This window comes from Vulpes vulpes, chromosome 14 (assembly GCF_048418805.1).
Source record: "Vulpes vulpes isolate BD-2025 chromosome 14, VulVul3, whole genome shotgun sequence".
NCBI lineage: Eukaryota > Metazoa > Chordata > Mammalia > Carnivora > Canidae > Vulpes > Vulpes vulpes.
Window position 1 is genome coordinate 82739126 of NC_132793.1, and position 12644 is coordinate 82751769.

Consider the following 12644-nt stretch of genomic DNA (forward strand, 5'->3'; position numbering starts at 1 on the left):
ATATATATTAAAGAACAAAAGAAGTCTTAAATAACTAGGTAATAGGGGCATCTGGATGGCTCAGTCTGTTAAGCATCTGACTTGATTTCAGCTCAGATCATGATCTCAGGGTCATGATCTCTGGCTCTGTGCTGAGTGTGGGGCTGCTTAAGATTCTCTCTCTCTCTCTCTGTCTCCTTCTGCCTGCCTCCTCCCCAACACTTCCACTCTCTTTCTCTCTAAAATAATAATAATAAATTATATTTAATATAATATTATATTATTAATGTATTATTAATATTATTAATAATAATAAAATAGAATAGGTAACAAAACAATCATAGTATGCAAGTCAGAAAGTGGGCTGTTGCACTTTGTTCTTCCTAACAAGACCTGCCCTCAGGAGAAACTAGTTAATCAGAACCTAGCTTGCTGGAGTTTTATCAGAGCCTATGGACCTGAGTAAGGGAAACACCCAACTCCAGCCCACTCTAGCCATCCTGTCCTACTTCAATAAGAGGGAGGAGACTGAGAAGCATGGATGAAGTTCACAGTTCAGAGGCATAGGTCCACTAAAAGATTGAGCTTTAATTATAGATCTATAAAGCACTTCCCTTTATCCCACCTCACCACCACATTAGTAAAAGCCCTATGGTAGTTCTTTAAACCAGTACACCATATTCTGCTATCAAGAAAAAATTATAAGACATAATAAAAGCAAAACAAAAAGCACACACAGTTAGAAGGGACTGAGGAAGCATTGTAACCAGACCCAGATATGACAGGAATGTTGGAATTATCACACCAAGAACTTAAAACAATTATGATTAAGATGCAAAGGGCTCTAATGGAAAAGGAAACAGCAAGATGGGCAATGTAAGCACAGAGACAGAAATTCTAAGAAAAAAAAAACAGAAATAAAAGCTGGGAGTTAAAATCACTAACAAAAATGAAGAAATACCTTTGGTGGACTTAGTAATCTGAACATGGCTAAGGAAAAAACCTCTGGGTGTAAGGATAGCTTAATAGAAATCTCTAAAACTAAAAAACAAATAGGAAAAAAGAAACCTACAAAAAGAGAGACAGAACAGAATATTTAATAATTGTGAGATTGCTGCAAAAAGTGTAACTCATATGTAATGAGAACTCTAGAGGGAGAAGAAAGAAAGGAACACACATACAAAAAAAAAACTCTGACAAGAATGACAGAGAATTTCCCCAAATTAACATCAGCTGCCAAGCGACAGGATAAGGATCTCAGAGAACACCAAGCAGAATGAAAGAAGAAAAAAATACAACTGTACCTAGTTGTATCATTTTCAAGCTACAGAAGTCAAAGATAAAGAAAAAATCCCGAAAGATGCCGGGGGTGGGGGGGGGGAGCACCTTCCCTATAGCGGAGCAAAGATAAGAATTATATCTGATGTCTTCTCAGAAATCACAAGAGCTAGAAGAGATGGTGTAAAATATTTATTAGAGAAAAAAGTGCATCTAGAATTCTGTTCTTATCTTTCAAAAGTGAAGGAGAAATGAAGTCTCTCTCAGATAAAAATTGAAAGAATTTGTTACCAGTAGTTCTGCCTGTGAGAAATGTTAAAAGAAATTCTTCAGAAAGAAGGAAAATTATAGATCCAAAACTTGGATCTACATAAAGGAAGGACACTGGAGAGAAATATGTATAGGTAAATTTAAAACTTTCATTATTCTTGTTCTTAATATAACCCATAACAGTTCAGAATAATAATAATGTTTTTGTTATATCTGTGCTTATGGATATGTAAAATGTGATGAACAAATGAATGACACAAAGGATGAGAGGGAAGAATTAGTACTATTTTTTTACATAAAGTATTTGCACTACCCATTGTGCAGCATAGTGTTATTTGAGAGTAGACTTAGATTAGTTGTAAATGTATACTGCAAACTCTAGGGTAAACACTAAAAAAACATAAAAACAAAGTACAACTGATATATTAAGTAAAGAAAGAGTTGGAGACTCTAATGCTTGTCTACCAAAAATGGACAGATCCCCTAGGCAGAAAATCTGTAAACACCTAATTAAACTGAATAACACCATCAATCAACTAGATATGAAGGATTACATGAGAACTTCCTTATGTAATAACATGTTAAAATGGAAGTTTCTGGGATCCCTGGGTGGCGCAGCGGTTTGGCGCCTGCCTTTGGCCCAGGGCGCGATCCTGGAGACCTGGGATCGAATCCCATGTCGGGCACCCGGTGCATGGAGCCTGCTTCTCCCTCTGCCTTTATCTCTGCCTTGTCTCTGCCTCTCTCTATATATATGACTATCATAAATAAATAATTAAAAAAAATTAAAAAATAACTAAATAAATAAAATGGAAGTTTCTATAAGGACACCAAGTCATGATACATGATATATGTTAAACCAAATCACTGCATGGACAATTTACAAAGAAAGTATTTACAAACTGGTTTAAGGTCTCTTGAACTCCTCCCCAACTTTAAGATAATAAAGAGTCAAAAGAGAAAAGAAAGACCGGGGAAAAATAGAAAAAATAAATCCAAATATACTAGTAATAAGGATAAATAAAAATGGAATAAATACCAAGTAAAGAATAATAAATATCATACTGGATAAACACCAAATCCAGTTATATGTTGTTTAAGGGACATATCCAAAATAGGACACCTAAATATTAGGAAGAAAAAAATCAGGAAAAAAGTTAATAACAGGTATGATGTAGTGAATACTCACTGTGTGCTAGTTAGTTATGTAAACAATTTATATGTGTTAACTCATTTATTTCTAACAATAATCCACTAAATCTACTAAACTCTAAGTTCCACAAGGACAGGAATTTCTGTTTGCAGCTATTTCTCCCAAGCACAGAACAAGCCCTAACACATGATAAATATACAGTAAACTAATGAATAAACAACTTTGTGAGGCTGATCTTGTTCTCTCCATTTTGGAGACAAGAAAACTGGAGTACAGAAGAGTAATTAAGTAACACGAGTTCTAACCACTAAAAACAGGGCCATTAGTACAATCTGATGTATCTATATTAAAATCAGACTTAATATAATTTGATGGCAAAAAGCATTACAAAAGATAAAGAAGGTCATTAAATAATGCAAAATTATTCAAGACCAGAGAGCTATAACAGCTCTAAACTTGCAACTAATAACAAGTCCTAAAACAATAACATAGTCTAAAATATAGTAAGCCAAACTGATAGAATAACAGGGAAAAGTGGGATAAATCCAACATACTAATAGAAGGTATTAATACACCTATTTTGGTAACTGTAGACCAAAGAGACAAAAATATAAAAGTAGGCAATAGAACATTTGAATAGCAAAATTTAAAACCTTGACTTGAACATATACAGAACATGTGATACTAATAAATTACACATACTTTTCAAACACAAAAATAATTTATTGACTAGATAATGGGCAATAAGTGAGTTTCAGCAAATTCTAAAATATTGGTATCTAACAAAAAAAACAAGAAAAAAACAATTCTAAAATATTAGTTTTTTTTTTACTATGAGATTGTACAGCAAACAAGATAATGCCTTTACAATGGATTTTCAAGGATAATTTGGCACTATGCAATTTTTACCCTGTGAATGGGTTTTAGGGCCAACCTTCCCAGGAGAGGAGACTCTTTTGGACTCAGTATCTGACTCTCTTCTCTGAGTCTTGATCCTATTTCTCTGACTCCCCTTCTTGAGCAGGAGCCTTGCAGGGGAAACTGAATAAGTTTCAGGAAGGGTTGTGAAAGATGCATTTGTTACCTGCGTGTACATTCTAAAGAAGAGAAAGTCTTGGCTACACAGGTACCCTTTTCTGGTACCTAATCTATGTTCTTTGCCACAAAATACACCATGATCAAGAGAGATTATTCCTGGGATTCAAGGATGGTTCAACATATGCTAATCAATAAATTTGCTATACCCCCATTCATAGAATAACAGTTTAAAAATAATGATCATTACAAAAGATGCAGAAAAACCATTTGACAAAATATGGCATCATTTCATTAAAAAAATCTCAACAGGGATCCCTGGGTGGCGCAGCGGTTTGGCGCCTGCCTTTGGCCCAGGGCACGATCCTGGAGACCCGGGATCGAATCCCACGTCCGGCTCCCGGTGCATGGAGCCTGCTTCTCCCTCTGCCTGTGTCTCTGCCTTTCTCTCTCTCTCTTTCTGTCTGTCTCTCTCTCTCTCTCTCATTAATAAATAAATAAAATCTTTAAAAAAAAACTCAACAAATTCAGTATTGAAGGAATATCCCTCAACATAACAAAGGCCATATATGACAAGTACACTGCTAAAATCATATTCAACAGTGAAAGGTTGAAAGCTTCCCCCCTAAGATCAGGAATAGGACAAGGGTGCCTACTTCCACCACTCCTATTCAACATAGTAATAGACATTCTAGCCAGAACAATCAAAACAAGAAAAAACAATAAAGGCACCCAAATCAGAAAAGAAGAAATAAAATTATCTTTGTTTGCAAATGATATATTCTTCTTATATGGAGAAAATCCTAAAGACCAAAAAACTTTTAGAATTAATAAATTCAGTAAAGTTGCAGGATACAAAATCAACCTACAGAATTCAGTTGTGTTTCTATACGATAATAATGAAATACCTGAAAAAGAAATAAAGAAAACAAATCTGTTCATAACAGCAGTAAAAACAATAAAATATGAAAGAATGAAAATAAAACCAGAATCTCAAAGAAGTATATGCATTTCCATGTTCATTGCAGCATTATTCATAATAGCCAAGATACCAGAAATAACCTGTGTCAAATGGGATGAAAACAATGTGATACACACACACACACACACACACACACACACACACACACAATAGGATACAATGGAATGTTATTTAGCCATAAGAAAGAAGGAAATCCTTGAGTATAGACCCTGAGAACCTTATGCAAAGTAAAATAAGTCAGGCAGAGAAAGACACTGTATGATCTCATATGTAGAATCTCAAAAATCTGACTTATAGAAAAAGAGTAAAATGATGGTTCCCAGGGGCTGAGAGGTAAAATGGGGAAATGTTAGCCAAAGGATATAAACTTTCAGTCATAAGACCAATATTTTTGACAGTTGCTAACAGAATAGATCATAAATGCTTTCACCACAAAAAGGAAATGGTAATTGTCTGAGATGACGGGGTTGTTAACTAACTACTACGTTAAACACTTCACAATGTATGAGTATATTAAATCTTCACAAGGTTATATGTCAATTAATAATTGTTGGATAACAAAAATTAACAAGTTACACAGTATGTTACCTCTATAAAGCTGGAGAGAATAAAAGCAAAACTAAACAATGCGCAATTTAGGGACACAGATATATATGCATTAATATTATAAAGAAAAGTGAAAGAATGAAAATTACAAAATTCTGCACAGTAGTTTCCTCGGATGCTGCAGGGCAGGGATGGGAATGAGTTGGAAGCAAGAATATCTTAGGGGATTTACATGTGTCACATTCTTTTTCCTAAATTATGTTGCCTGCACAGAACTTTTATTATGTAGAATTATTTTATCTTACACAGATTTTATATCATTTTTAATCTATTTTATATCTAAAGACAATAAAAACCTTTTATAGAAGAGTCAGAATTTTCCCAAAAATATTCTAGTATCTTTATTTTCAAAAGCTGTATAATCCTTATCCAAAAATATCTCCTGTGGGACTCCTGGGTGGTTCAGTTGGTTGGACGACTGACTCTTAATTTCAGCTGAGGCTCTGATCTCAGAGTGGTGGTATCAAGCCCTGCCTCCAACCCCACACTCAGTGTGGAGTCTGCTTGTTTCTCTCCCTCTGCTCTTCTGCCCCACCCACCAAATAAATAAGTAAAATCTTTAAAAAAATTTTTTTTAATATCTCTTGATTGGGGCACCTGGGTGGCTCAGTTGGTTAAGCTCGCAACTCTCAATTTTGGCTCAGTTTCTAATCTCAGGGTTGTGGAGTCAAGCCCCAAAACAGGCTTTGCACTGGGTGTGGATCCTGCTTATGATTCTCTCTCTCACTTTCCCTCTGCCCTTTACCACACCCCCTCTCTAAAAACAAAACACAAACACCTCTTAATTAAAACAAATACCTGGGGAATAAATGAGCCAAGGGATGTTAGCTTTAAATTTTTATTTTTTTATTTATTTTTATTTTTTTAATTTTTAGTTTTTTAATGAGAAACAGCAAGAAAACAATTTACTACTGATGCTACAGATTGAGTAATGTCTACTTGAATATTACATAGCTGAAAATAATACTCCACCTATGGTTATATCCAGATAACATTAGATTGGAGCAAAGGCAGCTGTCATGCGCACAAAAATCTAAATCTAGCATGAAGAAGAAAATCTCTTCTAAATTAATCTCAGAAGGAACTCCTGAGGCCTTCTTTGTAGAATGAAGTATAAAATGAAATTCATAAAAGTTTGGTATCACTGGACAATATTATCACTTTCTTAGTAAATTGGTCTGACAATTGCATGTTTTGAGAGGTAGTTATGGAGCTTAGTTAAACATGTAGTACTTAGTATTTCACACAGAAAGTGTCCCCTCTGAGCAGTGATTTCTAGGTTCACTGTATCCACCACAACAGACACAACTAATAGAGATGACAATCACAACATTAACATATTTCATAGAAAAGCTAGCAGAAAGCAGCTAACACACTATAGAGCTCAAATATATATCCTAGATAGCACTGATTCTTTGGCATAGTCTGACTCATCAGTCACGTGGTCAGCAATTTCTAGGTCCTTCTTGGTGTTAAGTATTATGTCCCATTGTCCCAGAGCACTTTCATTTTTTTAAATAGTGGTCGATAGTTGTCAGATAATGGAAATTTGGGTCAGACACAGGTTGTTCATACATTGCGTAGTTCCCACATGCGTGAATTTTAGATACATGGTATACTGACTGTGAATAATTTCATAAAAGGCAAACTCAGCTGCTAACTCTTCAGTCTACAAACAACTCCATAAATAATAACTGTGCATCAGGATCAAGTCTGCTGCTGATGGGTCACTGAGCATTTGTTATCAAGTCACACACAAACAGCAAACCACACAACTGTGTTGCTTCCTCTCTCAGTGATAAACCCACCTGACATTTTACCAAAAAATGGATCATTGAAAGAGAATTGGCCAACAAAGATGAAAATGCAGAAATAAATGAGAAGTGGTAAAGTGAAAGGGAAATAAGAATTGAAAGTGAATAGAGTTATAGAGGAAAGAGCTGACCAGGGGAATGTTGTCACTGCTGTCACTTGAGAAACTAGATACACAGCTTGATGATCTTAGTGCAGAATTTATTGGCACATATTAGAAAAGCGTCTGTGACAAAGAGAAGGAAAGTTGTCCCAGAAAGTGTGAGGTGGGCAAAATAAAATTATGTGATAGGGATATTTTACAGCATTGAAAACACAAAGAATAAAATGTAGAAGTGATCCAAATAGAAAGGACTGTGACAGTTCACCAGGACATAGAAAAGATGCTAACTCCGTATTATAAGCTACACCATGAGAAGACAAGTGCTGTTCAAACTGATCCCAGAAAGCTTTTTACAGTGAAATAAAAACACTTAAGTTCTTAGGATTTCTAATGTTTTAAATTACAATGTACTCATCGAGGCATCTGGGTTGCTCAGTGGTTAAGCCTCTGCCTTCAGCTCAGGGTATGATCCCAGGTTCTTGGGATCGAGTCCCACATCAGGCTCCCTGTGGGGAGACTGCTTCTCCCTCTGCCTGTGTCTCTGCCTCTGTCTCTTAAAATACTTTTTAAATATCTAAAAAAAAATTACAATATACTCCTTAAACACACACAATATTATATGTCAATTATACCTCAATAAAGCTGGAAAGAATTAAAGTTAAAAAAGGAAAAGGTTGCAAACCTGCTCCAAATTAAAAGAAACTAAAGAGATGTGACACTTGAATGTAATGCATGGTCTTGGACTGGATCCTGCAATGAGGTAAATATCTCTAAAGGATATTACTGGGACAGATGACAACACTTGAGCACAGACTGTGGATTAGTAACAGTATCAATATTACATTTCCTGTTTTGATCATTATACAGAGTTCCTTGTTCTTAGAAAATATACTCTGGGGATCCCTGGGTGGCTCAGCGGTTTAGTGCCTGCCTTTGGCCCAGGGCGCCATCCTGGGGTCCCAGGATCGAGTCCCACTTCGGGCTTCCGGCATGGAGCCTGCCTCTCCCTCCTCCTGTGTCTCTGCCTCTCTCTTTCTCTGTGTCTATCATAAATAAAAATAAATAAATCTTAAAAAAAAAAGAAAATATACTCTGGAGACAGTGAGTGGTCCCAAACTTTCTCTCAGATGATTTAAAAGAAGTGTGGAAGAAAGAAGAAAGAGAAAAAGTAATAATGAGAAAGCAAATAGGGTAAAATGGAAACAATGGACTAAAGTTCCATATACTAGTTTTACATTTTTTCTGTAAATTTGAAATCATAACAAAATTAATTTTAAACAAATAATTCACAAAAAACTGTTACCCAGTACTTTTTATTTATTGTATAGTATACACTTTATTATTTACTGTATGTCCCTACACATTTAATGTGTCATCAAAATTGAATGTTTCAACAAATATTAAAGTTTAATTGAAATTTTAATGTTAATAGTTTATATTAAATTTTAATTACATTAAAATATAATTAAGAAATTAAAATGCAATGTTTAATTACATTAACATTAAATTTTAAAATTTGAATTACATTTGAAAACATTAATGTTTAGGGGAGTCTGAGTGGCTCAGTTGACTAGGTGTCTGCCTTTGGCTCAGGTCATGATCCTGGGATCAAGTCCCATGTCCTACTGTGCACTCAGTGTGGAGTCTGCTTGAACTTTGTCCCTCACCCTACCTATGCTCTCTCTCTCTCAAATAAAAAAAAAAATCTTTGAAAATACAATGTTTAATATTTAATATTTTAATGTTTTATGTTTCAATAAATTTTGATGTTACAAAAAAATTTCTAAAGGTTTTAGAAGAGTCCTTTTGATTGTTCTTCTTTGCATAGTTCCAGGTTGGATGGCCATTTTTATAGTCCTGTACTGCCAAGGACTGTCCATGTTGTGTTCCCTGTAAAATAGCTTTTTATATCTACACTACTTCCTGGTCATGAAAGAAGGTTATGAAGATGAGTCTCTGTGAAAATTTATAATTTTCAGACTTAGGCACATGTGTAATTTCTTCCCAGAAAAGCCTCAGGAACCATTCCCCCATGGAACCAGATTGAACCCAACACAAAACAGGACATGAAAGCACATTCTAATATCCAATGAGGCCATTTGACTTACACTGCACCATAGAGGATCTTCCTTTTGACAGTGCTGACTCTTGTATAGAAATATGGCTGTTAGGTTATTTAGGTTACTTGGGTAATAGAAAGAAAATGTGGTGCTTTGATAATAATGATAAACATGGAAATAAGGGAGGCAGAATCTCATAGGAACTCAGGAATAGGGTGTCAATGGGCCTTGCACAAAACTAAAAACCATAATTGTGCCAGAAATCTCAGCAGCAGGTCACTAAGGATTAAGGCAGCAGTAGGATGTGCCATCTTCATTCTCTGATCATTCAGCTTCCTTATCACTGTAACACTCCTATTTCTTCCACCTGCACACCTAAAGCTCTTTCCTAAAGAGCTTTCTTTTTCTTGCAGTTTCTGGTGACTCAAACTTCCAGCTCCCTCATGGTCTCTTTGCCCCTTCATTTCAGCACCTTCTCCTGAAACTGATTGGACCTTCCTCTCTCCATACTTCCCTGTCCATTTAAAAAAGAGAAAATCTGATTGGCCTTGCTTATTCCACCTATTCTTGTCTATAAAGAGCTTTTCTACTACTCTGGGTTACTCTCTGACATTGGTCAGGAAAGAACAGAGGCAGGGATCTGGGACAGAGCAGGAACATATGAACAAGTTCTTTGGAGAGGCTATGGCCAATGACCAGGTGAATCCATGTTCTGGAGGTGCAGGCAGTTGGGCCAAGTGTGCTGGTCACACAGCATCAACAGGACTCAAACATCCTCCAGAAAGAAAAGATGTTCCTTGCATCAGATAGATGAATGCCTGTCTTACACATATTAAGTGATGAGGAATTAAAACATGTTTTTATACATTTTTGAAAATCTAATGACTGCTATTATATTCATGAGTCATTGTCTTATTAATAAAAGATTATTTCTCTGTCCCTTCTGGTATTTCTTTGGTTTATTGTGCTACCTAAATGGGAGAGGAGGAACAATCAAGGGCCTTTTCTTGCCCACACACGATTGCACCCACAAATATACTTGAATTATATACTTGAATTTTAGATTGAACTAAGAGCATAATGCAGAGCAGAGACAAATATTATTTGTCCATAGTAGCACATATTAGCACTAAGAAATAAAATCAAAAATATTTTGAGAATACTTTATCCACTATCTTATTTTTAAATAAAATTGTAGTGGGAACTTATTTGCAGCTGAATAAATGATCTCTGAGTTTGGCCTGCTTGCTCAACCCCTGTTAAATTCTGTAAAACAGAAGAGAATCTGAAAACAGCTTATATAAAGAATTAGCCCAGAAGTTCAAGAGATGCTAACAATAAAAAAAAATCATTGTTGTAGCAGAAAGGTATCTTTTACAGTCCACAGAGTACTTCTTGCCCACTTTCTCAGAAATGTAATCATTTATGAGAGCAAGGGATGGAGAGAAGAATCCTGGTTCTCCATAACAATGTTCTAAGATGAAAGCATGTGATGTAGTAATAATAATTATTTTGTCCAAGTATTATATTAAACATATTATTTGCATTCTGTATTTTAAACTTTACAACAACCCTATACAATTGATGTTATTTTTATTATCCTTATTTTATAGACAAACTGATGATTATACATGTATATAACTTACCCAAGGCTACATAGGAAATAAATACCTAAGAGACTGACTCTGAATCTGTGCTCTCAACCAGATTCTGACTAGGAAAAGGGGAAGGCAGGCCTGCATCCTTTAAAAGTCAGTCCTAAGGGTGCCCTGGGTGGCTCAGTTGGTTGCACTTGGACTCTTAATTTCAGCCCAGGTCAGGATCTCAGAGTTGCGCAATGGAGCCCTGCATCAGCCCACACTGCTTGGGATGCTCTCCCTCTCACCTCAGCCCTCCCCATCTCACTCTAGAGAGGAAAAAAAAGTCAATCCTAGGACCTCCAGCCCTCAGGAGAGAGACAGCAAGTCTCTGGAGGCTGAATGCCCTGTGCAGTGTGCAAGAAGGCTGAGCTCTGTTCCTCTTAATCCCAGCAGTCATACCTGCTCCTGTCTTAGCATTTCTCCAGGATCAACTTACCCCAGAATGGTGTAGGACACAGTACATTCACCTGTCATTCAACCACCATTCTGGTCCAAGGCTGCATCATTCCACAGGACTGGTTAGAGGGTTGTTAATGTTTTGCTCCTGAGCCTAATTTCAGCTGCTTATTTGAATCCTGGCTGTGCAATGACTACCCCGGGCTGCTGCCCTCCTCTCCATAGTTACTGGGACCTTTGACAAATGATTACAGACTATGTTCGAGGGGATACTTTGCAGACGCCAGGGCAGATGTTTTGGTATTCTCAGCTTTAATCTTCGCTGGACTAAGTTATCCCAACTATGATGATGTGAGTATCTGCAAAGCTATTGCCATGCTATGGAAGCTCTGGCCTTTTGGACTTAATACCGTGAGAATTGATTGCACACCTCTTTGCCTCTGGCTTGTCATTCTACTCAACTTGCAGTAAGGAGGAAATAACAGATAAGTCAAAACCTCTTCTCCTAATCACCTGGTTATTTTTAGAATTCAGTCTTTGAGGAAAAGACTTGAGAGGAATTGTATCCAAGAAATTTGGAGACTGAGTTCCTTGTTCTCAGCTACTTACAAGACTCACAGCATAACTAACCACTATGTATGAGCTTTTGCCTGTTAGCTTATCAAACTTTATAAGGGAATTCAGCTTTAATGCTTTTTTTTTTTAAAAGATTTTATTCTTTTTTTTTAATTTTTTATTTATTTATGATAGTCACACAGAGATAGAGAGAGAGGCAGAGACACAGGCAGAGGGAGAAGCAGGCTCCATGCACCGGGAGCCCGACGTGGGATTCGATCCCCGGTCTCCAGGATCGCGCCCTGGGCCAAAGGCAGGCGCCAAACCGCTGCGCCATTCAGGGATCCCTAATGCTTTTAATACCTGATCAAACTTCTGTATTTGTCCTGGGAATGATGGAGAAAGGGAAAGCTTTCATAAGTAAAGACTCTGCAAAAAATTAGTCAGTGTTTAATTTTTGAAAACGTCCGTCTCTGTTCAGTTGATACCAGTTACTGATAGTTACATGTTCTAGAGAAACTTTAAAATTAGGAAATAGTGATATTTCACATGACTAATTTCTAAATCCTAGGAAGAAGAGCCTGATGAGCTTCTGAGTATAGAGAAGTTCCATGTAGGGAAGAGGTCCCCTAATAGATGTATTAAAATATTACAGAATCTAATCAGAGACTTAGTCCTCAAATGTGTTTATTTTACTTGTCCTAAAATAATCTGTCTACAAATATAAAACTATAAGTAATAAATTATAATTTTCTCACTGTAGGACTCTCTAATG

General features: G+C 36.3%; 1 pseudogene; it reads left to right on the top strand.

Annotated features, from left to right (window-relative positions):
* The first annotated feature begins 11115 nt into the window (after nucleotides 1-11115).
* Nucleotides 11116-11785, top strand: LOC112907106 (succinate dehydrogenase [ubiquinone] cytochrome b small subunit, mitochondrial pseudogene; annotated as a pseudogene).
* Nucleotides 11786-12644: the final 859 nt, after the last annotated feature.